At 39.2% G+C, this 13,577-nt stretch overlaps 1 long non-coding RNA gene across 1 annotated transcript in view; it reads left to right on the forward strand.

Annotated features, from left to right (window-relative positions):
• LOC141276210 (uncharacterized) overlaps nt 1-13,577 on the forward strand; it is a 164,597-nt gene that overhangs the window by 20,058 nt on the left and 130,962 nt on the right. The window contains exon 4 of the long non-coding RNA XR_012325422.1: nt 9,256-9,309. This is a non-coding gene — a long non-coding RNA (uncharacterized lncRNA). The remainder of the gene's footprint in view (nt 1-9,255; nt 9,310-13,577) is intronic.

Consider the following 13,577-nt stretch of genomic DNA (forward strand, 5'->3'; position numbering starts at 1 on the left):
GCTATGAATGAAAAGATGACCCAGGAGTGTCCTTTCTCAAAGAGTGTTGGCTGAAGAGAGGAGAAGACCTTGTCCTGGAAGGAAAGGGACCCCAGAACTGCCCTTCAGAGGCTGTCTCTCAACTCAGTGAAGTAATGTCAAGAGGCAGATTAGTTCTCTGCTTGACCGTGCTTGACTCATTGTACCTTGTCCTTATTTCCGTGGGCGTTAGCATCATGGTTTTTTTCTGTTTTTGCCACTTTTCCCTTTATCCTGCCTCATCTGTGGCTATCAGAGAAACAGCCATCCTTCATTGTTTTCAGATGAAGGTGTATATTCAGCAGTATGCCCAGTGCATGATGTAAGAAATATCTTTGTTGAAAATAGTATGCACATAGATTTACGGAAGTGAGTAAATATGCTATATTAGAATATTTTTGCAGTATTTTGTAATCACCATGACCTCAAATCACCAGTAAAGATATCAATTAATCTGATAGAACAGTTTGAATGTAGGAATCTCTTTTCTAGGAAATCAAATTAAGCACTATCGTTATTAACAGATAAAGTTTACTGAGCGTTTACTACATGCCGGCTATTGGGCTACAAGCCTCATAGGCACTATCTTACTTAATCCTCTCTAGGAAGTAGGTGTCAATTATCATTTACAAGTTTCAAATGGGAAGATTGCTACTTAATAACATACCTAAATTCATCCAGCTAAAAGGAGACTGGGCTAGGACTGAAATGTAGGCAGTGTGGCCCCAGGGTTTCTCTCTTAGCCATCCTGTTTCCTTGGTCTATGATTGAAAACAAAAACCAAAAAACAAATCTAAAGATGTGAGAGTCTTCTTCTCTCTCCACCCACAAGAGGCAATGTTAAGACTCAGGTTCTCCAAGGGATAAGCCCAGTAACCATATCCATGACCAAAACAATGGTCATGCCTGACAGCACAGGATCCTTCCATTCTGACTAAATGCTGATGCGACACGTCTTCTGTGGGCCGAGACCCTGTTTCCCAAAGAGGCTCCATCACCTACAAGCCCTGTGACTCTCTGAGCTAATGGACCAGAGGCTGCTTTTGTTTCTCCTGTCTCCATCAGTCTGTGCAGCTCTTTATTCCTCATGTTTTCAGCTCCCTCTTTTAAAAAGCTGTGACTTGATATCTGCAGCCTCTTCATTCTCCCAGACTCTCCCTGTCTACTGCGACCCTTAAGCTCCTTTTGGCAGGAACGACCTCTCATGAGATCTGCCTTAGCACCTAGTGTTGGATAATTGGATTGAACTAAATTATCTCAAGATTGCTGTTACCTCTCATTTTATCGCTAAACAAACTCTTGAAAGTACATCTCCCTCTCCACGAAGAAAGCATTTCGGTGCTAAATAATAGTAATTAATAGATCTTCATCAAGAGGTAGAGAGCAAATCCAGAAAGTAAGAGAAAGAGAGAGTGGTCAGGAAAGTGCCAGGAAGGGAGCCAGGGGAAAGCAACCAGGTAGCGCTTTGAGGCTGGACAGAAGCTGGGGGTGTCCTGGGTGGTTGGGAGCAAGACAAGTATTACCCTAGAAATGGACACATGGGGACAGATGTTCATGCTTTTATTTAAAAACATTTATTTACCACACCTTATATGTCAATTACTGAGCTACGAGGATAAACAAGACACAACCCTCTTTGCTGAGGACTTATATCTGGTAGGGGAGAGAATGATCTAACAAATAAGTTCAATAATGCTAAAGAGTGTACAGATTACCCTGAGGATACAAAAAGAGGGGTCAGTTTGATGGAGCAGATTAAGACAGCCTTCAGCGAGGAGGTGTCACCTAGGTATGGGGCAGGAGGACATTCCAGGTAGAACATGGAAACAGGAAGCAGGCAAGGCACAGATACTCCAAAGCAAGGATGGCAGGGCTGGTTTCGGCTGCAGAACAGAGCACCACTGGGGTGTGAGTCACAAAGATTGGGCTGGAGGGATTGAAGGGCAGAGCTGTTTGTGAAGGGCCAAAAGCCAAGGCAGAGCCCTGGAGTCCCACACGGCAGTCCAGAGGCCAGGAAGCGGGGGGAGAAAAGGAGAGCTCTGTCCAGATGACCCAGACGCTCTCTAACATCAAAGCATCAAGCATCCCATCAAAGCTTGTTGCTTTTTTCCCCAGTAATTTCAATTGCAATAAACGTTTATGGAGCATTTACTGCGTGTCTGACACTATGCTTAGCTCTTCACATGTAAGAAGGGTTGTGTTTAAACCAGCTGTATGGTTGGAAGCTGAAGAGGATTCAAAGGAGACATTACTTTTTAAACTCAAGTACCTGAAAAATCTGTGACTTATTTCACTTAGCATAATGCCTTCCAAGTCCACCCATGTTGTGGCAAAAGGCAAAATTCCATTCTTTTTTATGGCTGAGTAGTATTCCTATATATATATATATATATATATATATATATATATATACACACCATGTACAAAAAAGAAGCAGACTCACAGATATAGAGAACAAACTAGTTGTTACCAGTGTTGGGGGTGCAGAGGGTGGGGTGGGCAATAGATAGATGGGGGAGTGGGAGGTGCAAACTATTGGGTGTAAGATAGGCTACAAGGATGTATTGTACAGCACGGGGAATAGAGCCAGTATTTTGTAATAACTGTAAATGGAGTGTAACCTTTAAAAATTGTATAAAAAATAAAATTTTAAAAAAGGACCTGAAAATGTATATGGGAAGATAAGAAAATGTGTAAGAAATAACCACATGATGATATAAAAAATATAGGGTTAATTGCTGGTATATATCCTGAAAGTCACAAGGAGGATGGGGGTCCTTTTCCTCTGCAAGAAGTCTTTGCAACTTAACATCTTGTTACTCTTTAAAACACAGGGCAGGGCTTCCCTGATGGCGCAGTGGTTAAGAATCCGTCTGCCAATGCAGGGGACATGGGTTTGAGCCCTGGCCCGGGAAGATCCCACACGCCGCGGAGCAACTAAGCCCATGTGCCACAACTACTGAGCCTGCGCTCTAGAGCCCGCGAGCCACAACTACTGAGCCCATGTGCTGCAACTACTGAATCTCGCATGCCTAGAGCCCATGCTCCACAACAAGAGAAGCCACCGCAATGAGAAGCCCAAACATAGCAATGAAGAGTAGCCCCCGCTCGCCACAATTTGAGAAAGCCCGCGCGCAACAACGAAGACCCAGTGCAGCCAAAAAAATCAATCAATCAATCAATTTATTTATAAAAAAAAAAACAAAACACCGGGCAGCTTGATGCTCTAGGGGGCCCAAAGTGACATGGAGATTTGCTTAATGAACACATTGCAGAGACAGGAGCTAAATACTGTTTGACTTCATGCTGTTGTGTTTACTCATCTCTCCTCTATAAACCAGAGGGTTCAAAGATGATTGAAGTCTAGAAACTGACAGGATGTAAATAGTTAATAGTCAAACCTAGTGCCCACTCTGAATCTTTCGAGGCAGCCAGTAAATTGAACGCAGTAGCAAGAAAACAGCCACTTCTGCTCACCCATGGAAACAGTCAAGCTGCCATAATTTGCACAAGGTGCAAGTAACAGATCAGCCTTTCAGAGGACCCTGCACACACTGCACATTGCTGCAGTCTCACCTCGGTCACAGAGCCTCTGCCTCACAGCTGGGCTGAAGGAGTTAGCTGGCACCCCAGAATATTAATGTCAGCATCTTTTATCACATGGGCTGGGGATTTGCAACCATTTGAAAAAACCACCAACTCTGCTCAGGATTATCTGTGATTTAGAGAAAGGGGCAAAGTTATTTAAAAAAAAAAACCACAACTGTCTGTCATCAAACGCATGGATGAGAGTCTCTGTGTAAGAAAATATAAGTCGAAATATTTGGGATGCTTTCGTATTTCTAAGCAGTCGTGACAACGGAAAAGCAAAACAGAAGAGCAAAAAACTCCAGAAGGTGCTTTGGCCAAAGAATGAAAGGAATGCTTCCCCACTTCTACCCATCCCCCCAAACCCACCTTGCTATGAATTGCATCACCTAGGCAGAGAAATAACATAAAATGCTTTTGGATTGTGTGCTGCTATTTCTTATATCTTACCAAGCTTGGTAGGACCGGATAATAGTTTAAACAGGAAGATTCAGGGAAAGGTGGAGAACTCGGGGATAGGAATAAACTGGAGGTGTTAGAAGCCCCTACTTAGTCAAGGAGGTGGAGCCATGCCAGTAGCCAGGAAAGGACTCAGGGCAGCAGAAGCCAACAAAATACAACAGAGAGAAGCCGACTTTGGCATTGAGACAAGGCCATCGGGCACAAAACATCTCAGACTTTTCAGACTAGGAACCAGCAAGAACCCAGCCTCAGGTCTGGCAGGTTCTTACTTGTCACCAAATTCCAGAGTTAAAGCCATGTCTCTCCAAGCTTGGCACATGCCATCAGGAGCTGCCTTAAAATCAACTGGATTGCTTTATCAAGCTATCAAAAGTCAGTCAAGTGTGCTCTCTGCCCTCCAGCAGTGACCATTCTAAGACAACAGGATATTCACATCAGATACTCAACGGCAGTAATAATCCATCCCAATGAAACTCATCACAGCACAAATTTTATATACTTATATTTTTTAAAAAGGGCTTCAAAATGAAATTCCAGTACAACTTGTCTCATATGAATAATGTTCTTACCAAGGTCTTAATCTAGATAAATCATTTTCTTAAATGTTTCGAATATGCAATATTTGGTGCTTATCATGATATGTCTTAATTGTATCCTGTCATAACACCTGCTAATCCTGCCCTTTGACTTTTTAGGAATCTTTATAGGCTCCTTCCTTATTCATTATCCTTGTTTTATAATCTCTTGAATACTCCCAGCTTTGTGCTCATAGGTACATAATTTTTTAAAGAAGAGGTGAATTAATGAATTCTGTAAGCTACCAGCAGTTCCATAATTGTTATCTAGCAGTGATGTAGTAAATAGCATAAAATTTGAGGTTCAATACTGGACTTTCCACTTATCAGCTGAATTACCATAGGAAGTTTACTTAAATTTCCTCTGCCTCAGTTTTCTCATCTGTACAATAGGGATAATGACAATTATCTCAAAAGTAGGTCATGAGGATCAATGGAGATAATAGACATAAATGACTTGATATCATCTCTTTCACAGAGTGAGTTTCCAATAAATGTCAGTTCTTGCCCTTGGATTTCAGGAAATAATGGTTGATAAAGATGAAATTAAGGGGCTGTTCTGGCCAAAGTTTCATATTTATGATATTTTCTGGATTAAGACAAGATTGGTAGAAAGTTAAGTGCCCAGCTTACACATAGACGTATCATTCTAGTATATATTTAATCAATTAATATATTTTGTAGTGTCCTTTTCTTGTCTGAGGAGGAAGCTTTTGTAGAAGGCGGCAGAGTGAATGGTTGGAGCATATTATTGTTTGGTTGAAAACACCTTACTCAAAACTGCAGGTACAAGCTACGTATGGCAGCTTAAATCACTAGCTTCAAACTCTGTTAATTCCAGGCCAGGGGAGTCATTCGGGGACAATGGATGCTCTGAACATCTGGATGATGAGGAGATGTCTACTCCTACTTCCAGGGACAATGACAATATTTCTAAAAGACTGCATGAGCTCTCATTTGCAAAGTCTCATCAGTTTGGGACTTGATCTGTGACACGAAAGTAAACCTTTGTCCTTTCTGCTAACATACCAAGCAGAGGAACAGCAGGCCCACATGAAAAGGTGGCATATTTACCATCGTAACAAAACACACGATTTTTCAGGAAGGGGAGTTGCATATATTTTTCATAAAACAACATACTTGCCATGCCAGCATGGGCAGGTATTCTTCAGGCTGAACCTCAATTTCCTTAATCCCCTTTCATTATTGCCTTAATCCCCTCTGGGCAGTACACGGTTAAGCCCATCCCAGTTACTGCAGGATTTTGAAATTTAAGAGCAAGAAAACAAACAAGTAGACAGGCATATAAAGAAACAGTCTATAAATCCATCTTTCTTCTTTTTATACAGCATCTCTCCCACCCAAGCATCAAAATTATTTGGAAGTCAGTCAGGGATGGACAACAAAGTTTAATGAGTCCTCTTGTGAATTTGAGACGTGCACAGTACTTTACTGTATTGAATCTCAGGGCTTTTGAGATTGGTCCATAACCAGCCAAAGAGAAATTATTGACACTAGCACCAAGGTAGTTCCTGTAAAATAGAACTTCTTAAAAACATATTGAATCTTAACAATATAATTGACAAGCCACCACTAAAGTTGTAAAACTAATGAGCCATGATGTTTGTAAGAATGTGCTTTAAAAATTGAAGAGTGCCTTATCATTTGGTCTATATTTCATGATCAAATGCCTACAACCAGAGAGACAAATGACCTCTCCATTCTCATGTCTTGCTATTCCCAGTAAAGCCCCAGTGATGTTTTCCTTGTGCAAAGATCTTAGACTGTACACTTCAATTGGCAAATGTTACACCAACCAAGGGCTTTATTATATTATGTTTCTTGCCTCTTTTGTTTCTTTTCATTTTTTTAATAGAAACCCTCTCTTCCTTTATGCGTGTATGCTTATCTTCCCAACTAGATTAGGAACTCTTCAGAAGATCACAGACAATGTCTAAACTCTTATTGACCTTCATCTGTGGCAATGGCATACTCTGCAAAAAGCACGCAGTTTATAAAATTGATTTTGTTTCCTGTCTGCACCACCTACATTGGAAACACCTACATTTCACTCCCCATTTCTGGAGCCAGATGGAATATCGTCTTGATGTGGGTCTCTACAAGAATGGGACGAAGGTATTTCTGATAATGGTGGAAGAAGCTGTCCTCTCCTGTCCCCTCCTGTCCCCACCTGGCCTCCAGTACTACCTACCCGATATGATACCATGTGACACCCCAATACCATTGAGGAAAAGTCAAAAGATGGAAAGAGCAGATACGTGATAGAGCACAAAACATCGTGATACACAAAATGAGCTACACAAACTGAAATTTAAATCACAGTCTGTTGTCCCATGAAAGTGCAAAAATTGCTAATTCTTCTTCAATATGGGAACTTCAAATAAAGAAAAACTAGTTATACCATTTTGTGGCGCATCCATCAGACTATGTTTCGTGGCCGACTCCCAGCCATTTTAACCATGCTATGCCTCTATTTGGGTAGATATTATTATAGTTAGTAAGATCTTTTGAAAGTTTGCTAGTAAAAAGGGCCTCTTCTTTCCATTTCTTGATTGGACAGGCAGTGAATAATCTGTGGAAATATTATTTCACTGATAGGTGACCATACTGTAGCAAGAAAATTTTTTTAAGTTTTTTCTCTTAGTGAGTGATTGGGTCTCACTGAATTCATCCACTGGAACCGAGTGTCAGGTGTGCTTGCTCCTTACTTTATTCTTTATTATTTAATACAGTTCATAGAATTATAGAATCGGAATAGAATTCAAGAAGTCCAGTAGAGCCTTCTGGTCTCAGGGAAGACACTCTGAAACAATGTCAAACAGAATTGTTTATTGAGTCCATATGGCCTAAAATGGCAAGAGCAGAATATACTCTAGCCCAGGGTATATCCTAGATATCTCTTCTTCCCTCCCTTATCTATGTATATTTCAACTTGGTTTAGAAGGAATTCATTTCATTCAGCATGCATTCCTCCTTACCAAGCTTTTTTGGATGTTTCAATACATTGTTGTCTTCCAGATAAAACAGTTTTATCTCTTTATAAACTATAGGACCTATTTAAATGCCTTTCTGATATCTTTCCCTTAAATATAAATGCTATGTATGTCTTGTTAGTTTATAGTTTTGTGGGATTTTTCTCCTGATCTTTCAATGACTTACTTAAAAAGATACTGATTTTAAAATATTAGCTCTATTCCTTAAAAAATTGTATTAATAAAGGTAATGCAATCACATTAAGGATGGCATGGCAAACGCAGAAAAAAAATATAATCAGCACGAGTCCCACCATAGGACAATCCCTGCTATTATTTTAGTATATTTCTTTTCAGCCTTTTTTTTCTGATGGAAAATTTTGTTTGTCCATAGTTATTATCGTATATTTTTTTTCTTGCTCTTTTTCAGTCAATATGATAACAAAAGCATTTCCCAAGTATTTAGTCTTCATAATAATCACTTTTCCAATCATTTCATCGAATGGATCTGCCTTTCATTTCAGGACATTTTGGGGTTTGTTTCTGTATTTTGATTATAAATAATGCTTCAATGAATATCTTTGTATGTATACTTAAGATTTCCTTAGAGTCAATTTCTAAAGGGGCTAAAATATATAAATATTTGAGGATTTTGCTATGCATTGCTAAATTTCTTTGTAAAAGATTTACACTAATTCAGAGTACCATCAGCAATGTTCAAAAGTGTTTATTTCCTTTGATCTTCACCTTCAATGGGAATTATGCACTTTAAAAAATATGAATTTATCAGATCAGAAAAATGCATCATTTAAAAAAACATTTATTTCTAGTGAAAAGGGATATTTTTCTTTATATTTATTCCCCTTTGTAAATTATCTATTCTCTTTATTTGTCCATTTATCTATTAACTACTCATACTAGGCTTTTGAAAATATTTGCTTCCAATTTTTTTTTTTTTTTTTTTTTTTTTTTTCGGTGCGCTGGCCTCTCACTATTGCGGCCTCTCCCGTTGCGGAGCAACAGGCTCCGGACGCGCAGGCTCAGCGGCCATGGCTCACGGGCCCAGCCGCTCCGCGGCATGTGGGATCTTCCCGGACCGCGGCACGAACCCGTGTCCCCTGCATCAGCAGGCGGAATCTCAACCACTGCGCCACCAGGGAAGCCCACTTCCAATTTTTTAAAGCCACCTAAAATGTATGTATTAGTATTTTATAGCTGAATGTGTCTGTTTTTTCCATCTCTTCTACCATTTCCCCCAATCTATTTTTAACTTAATTCAAATTACTCACTCTGATTGTCAAGCCAGCAAATTTTTCTCGTCTCTTTTTGAAGGAGCTGTACCTCTTTCGTGATTTCACTTTGCTGATTTGTTCTCATGTAGTGATTTGGGGTTTTGGCATCATTCTCCACGATCTTGGCCTGCTGCAGACTGTCTGTGGTTCTCATTCACAGGACAGCACCTGCTCGAGTCTGCCATAGCCTCCTAATTATTTTACCATGTGCTGCCAATCTCATATAACCCATCAGCCTAGTTAGTGACCCCGGGCATTAATGGAGAGTCCTCTAAGGCTGCAGTGAATAAAGAAAAACTTGTTTAGCAGGTTTTCTCTTTATTCCAGGACACATCGCACTGACCGAGGAGACGAGATTGTAATAGGAAGAGCACGACGATGGTGAGTGTGATTTTGTTTTTCTGGCCACAGACTTTTCATTCCCAAGGTAGAGAACACTCATGTCTGTTCAGTAAGCTCAAGAAAGAAATAATGAGAAACAGGTGACAGACTTGAAAGCATCATGGAATCAGTTCCCTGAGCAATTGACTGCTCTCCAAAATGATGCCCTGAGCATGTGCAAAGGAAATTTAAAAGAGTATAAATGCAGCAAACCGATCCAAGTCATGTCTGGAGTGAAAGATGTATCACGTTGGGGCATAGAATAGCCATTAGGGTGGGCAACAGAACAGGATCTGTGATTTCAAGAACTACAAACCATACCGATGTGAGAGGCTGCTAACCTCTTAAGACAGGATTATATTACTCTTGTCCCTCCTGGGGTCCCTCTCTTCAGTCTCCTAAGACACCGTCACTGTTTTCTTTTATTTGCCTTAAATATATAAGAGGCAACAGAGTTGAGGGGAGGGTATGGGCTTTGTGACCAAACAGGTCTGTCTACCTATTCATGGGCAAGTGACTTAATCTTTTTGATAATCCTCAACAAGGATTAATCCTCAATGCTAAAATGGAAACTATGGAAATCTCCCTGTCCAGGTTGTTGTGAGCTTTAAAGCTAATGTCTTAAAATGTCTGACTCTAATCTTAGCAAATGATGGGCTCCAATAAATGGTATTCTGGTTGCTATTGCTGTTTTTATTAATGCACAGGGTTAGCTCTTGAGACGTGACCTTGCTATGCGTCATAAATTACCATGTGGAGAACAGAACTTGGATTCAAGTGTGTAGAAACTGTTAGTTCATACTGCAGTGTCTGAGAGTAGAAAAATGTGTACATCGTTCCCGTATCAGTGCTGCTTTCATTGGGAAAAAATACTTTCTCTTTATTTATATTTTCATTGCATTATATTTTTGCAGGATATTCTGTGTTGTCTATATTGGAAAGGAGAAAGGAATTTGCAATATTGCTGATTAGCTGTTTGGGGGGAGGGTCAAGAAAGCACAGCCATGGCTTCATTAACTTTTGTACCCTCTTGGAAATCATGACAGTGCTCTCAATAATTATTTTCGTCACCCAAAATGTAATGCATAGTATTGCTTAGCCAAAGGAAACATCTGTTTATTTATATATCTGTAAACTAGATACTCCCAAAAGATGAAAATCTTACTTATTAAATTAGAAAGTAGATTTGGAAAAGTACTGAAATCCATGATCAAATTGACCTCCCCACTAGTTGGGCTAATTTTTAAAATAAGTAGAATTCACTAGGAAAATGATAAGAAAGAAACGATATGGATGCATTATTTCAGCCCCCATAGAAAGAGAACCTTCAGGAGTCCCTTGCCATCACCTCTAAAGATGTAAAGCACTGACAAGAAATTCTAGTCAACAATGACAGAAAACAGGTTGGCAATCATAAATTAAAATTAAGGAGTTTAAATATGATATGAAATCATTTAATCTTGATGATTTATGCTGGTTCTCAGAGGCAATTATTTACTAACGCTTATGTTTCTTGCTCTTTTGACTTTTTTAATTACAGTAAACCCCCAATTCAATTATCCACTCTAGTATATATTTCAAGCAATAGTATTGTAAATAAAAGGAGAACCAATTAATAATGTGCTTAGTCTAGCAAAGCTAAATCAGAGATAATACAAAACATGGGGCAACTTGATTAAGGTTTGAAAGCTGTGGAAAAGATCCCATCTGGTTAAGTTGGAAAATCTGAAGGTTGGAAATGATGATTCCTTTTTTCTTTTTTTTTAAGAAATAGAAGAGCTCTTTACTAAGTGACTTCTAACAGGGTCTATACGTTGTAATTTTCTAAATTTAGAGGCAGTTAAAATATATATATTTGAAAGCCACAACTTTCTTATCAATAATCCGGAATGTGGTTTTTAGGCCCAAACTACAGTTTTGTGGGTTTATCTTCCTTATCATCTCCCACTGGTGTATGCTTTTGGAATGATATAGGCTGATCCAGCTGTGTTTTGTGTTCCTTAAACATCTCACACTATTCCTCAAATGTTTGGGGTTTGACAAAACCCCAAATGCATTTGGCCAAGCACATTTTCCCTTGATTTTTAAACACATGTGGGTTTTATGGGAAATTTAATCCATGTGTTTTTGATTCCTTTACACTTAACTCATCAAAATGTTGTTGTGTAAGGTCCCTTTGATGTCCAAGAAGCTTTTGGAGCTTTTCTTTTCTTTTTTTTTTTATGGGACACTTTAATCCTTTTTTCTTAGAAACAGGAAGTTACATGATGCCAAGAAAAAACAAACTCGCACACTAGGATGGTGGTATTTGATTGAACATTTTAAAACCCTAGGGTTCAACTTGGTTCAGAATTTGATTGAAATGGTTCTCCTGGTCATTAATTTCTCATTAAATTTGTTGCTTCTTGGTGGTTTTGAAACAGTAAAACGTTATCTTTTTCTTCAGGAGAAAAATACAAAGGTAGCAGAAAATCACAGTTTTTAAATTGATGGTGACGTCTTATAAATGAGGTTGGTATTTTTAACACATACGTATATAGACCAAAAGAAGCTCTGTAAATTGAGGATCAAGTCTGTCCTTCTCTATATGCCACAAAGGGTTCTGGAGAAAGCGTATTTGACGGGAAGTTACAGTGAAAGGGAAAACCCACTCAAAACATTTTGAGAAACATGTGCATGGATTTTATTAGCATTTTGTGTTTAAATGTGTCATAGAGACATTAGGAAAATGTCATACATGCACATATAAATGAGGGGGTTACATGATGAGAAATATATCTACAGGATTGATTTTATAGTCTGGGAAGTAAGGATCATGGTAGTACTTACCTCCTACAATTTCTGTGAAGTTTAAATCAGTTAATACCTAGAGGGTGCTGTACTGGCTTCTTGCAGGAGCTCAGCAGGTGTAGCTAATTTCATTGTTTAGGGTCAGACAAGATCTGGGTTTGACCTCCAGCTCTAGCAATTACTGCGACCTTGAGCAAGCCCCTGTCTCCTCAACCTTGGTGTCCTCATCTCTCAGGAGTCCTCTGAAAATTGCTGGGAGGCGTATGTAAACATCATGTCACGTAATCATAGCACCTAGTGGTCTTCTATGCATTAACATGTGAAATGTCAACTGTTTGATAGTTGAAACAGTAACTTGGCCAAAGTCACGAAAGTGTGAGTAATAGACCAAGCAAGGATTTGAGCTCACTTCCTCTAACTAAATAGCTCATGTTCTTTCTACTGCTTTTTAAAAAGACAGTTAATGAATGTTAAAAAATAAAAACAAAGAACAAGAAAGCAATGTGGATGGTTTTGTCAAGATTGTCAGGGGCCAATACCTTAATATAAAAACTGGTCCTATACTTGATCCCTGAACAATGTGGGGTGAGGGGCACTGACCCTCTGTGACATCAAAAATCCAAGTATAACTTACAGTCAGCCGTCCGTGTCCACAGGTCCTGCATATCCACGCTTCCTCTGTATCCTCGGATTCAACCAGCCGAAGAGAGGGTCATGCAGCACTGTGGTATTTACTGTTGAAAAAAATCCATGTGTAAGTGGACCCATGCAGTTCAAACCTAGATTGTTCAAGGGTCAGCTTTACTTCTTTCTTTGAGAATTTTCCCTCTACAATGTGGAAGTCTTTCCATGAAATTAGTCATGTTAAGCAAGAAAAAGGTTGTGTTTACAAGACAATGTTCTGGGGACGTGATCTCTGCTTTCCCAGTTCTGAGGCCAGGCAAGCCTGTATGGAAAGCCCTTTAAACTTTCCTCTCTGTTCTCTTCCTTTGTTCTCTCCTTAAAGCCCACCTTTGAGTTTAGGTGGCAGAATGTAATGCTGGGGGTAGGACAGACAGATAGACCTTACTACTGGGGAGATCTCGTTCTCTCTGTCTAATAGCACAGTGATGTCGAGGGATTCTGTCTCATATGAAATCATCAACTCATTCCATTTTATCATCAACATCATCAGAATTAACCTACCAGTTAAAATGGCAGAAGTTTTATCTTACAATGCCTGAAGATTATTACAATTCATCAGTGCCGTTTCATTGATCCAGGAGACTGAAATGGTAGTGATAGTAGACAAATGCCTTATAAAATTATATATATCATTAGCTACCTGATAGGAAAACTAAACCGAGCAGGAAATACCAAAATTTCACATCTCAAGAATGATGACCAATTTAAGATCAATCGGATCAGAAACCAATAATGTAGGTTAATGAGAATTTTTTCTCTAACTACAAAATTATTATTTTGCACTCTATTTTGAG

Source organism: Tursiops truncatus, chromosome 13 (assembly GCF_011762595.2).
Source record: "Tursiops truncatus isolate mTurTru1 chromosome 13, mTurTru1.mat.Y, whole genome shotgun sequence".
Lineage (NCBI taxonomy): Eukaryota > Metazoa > Chordata > Mammalia > Artiodactyla > Delphinidae > Tursiops > Tursiops truncatus.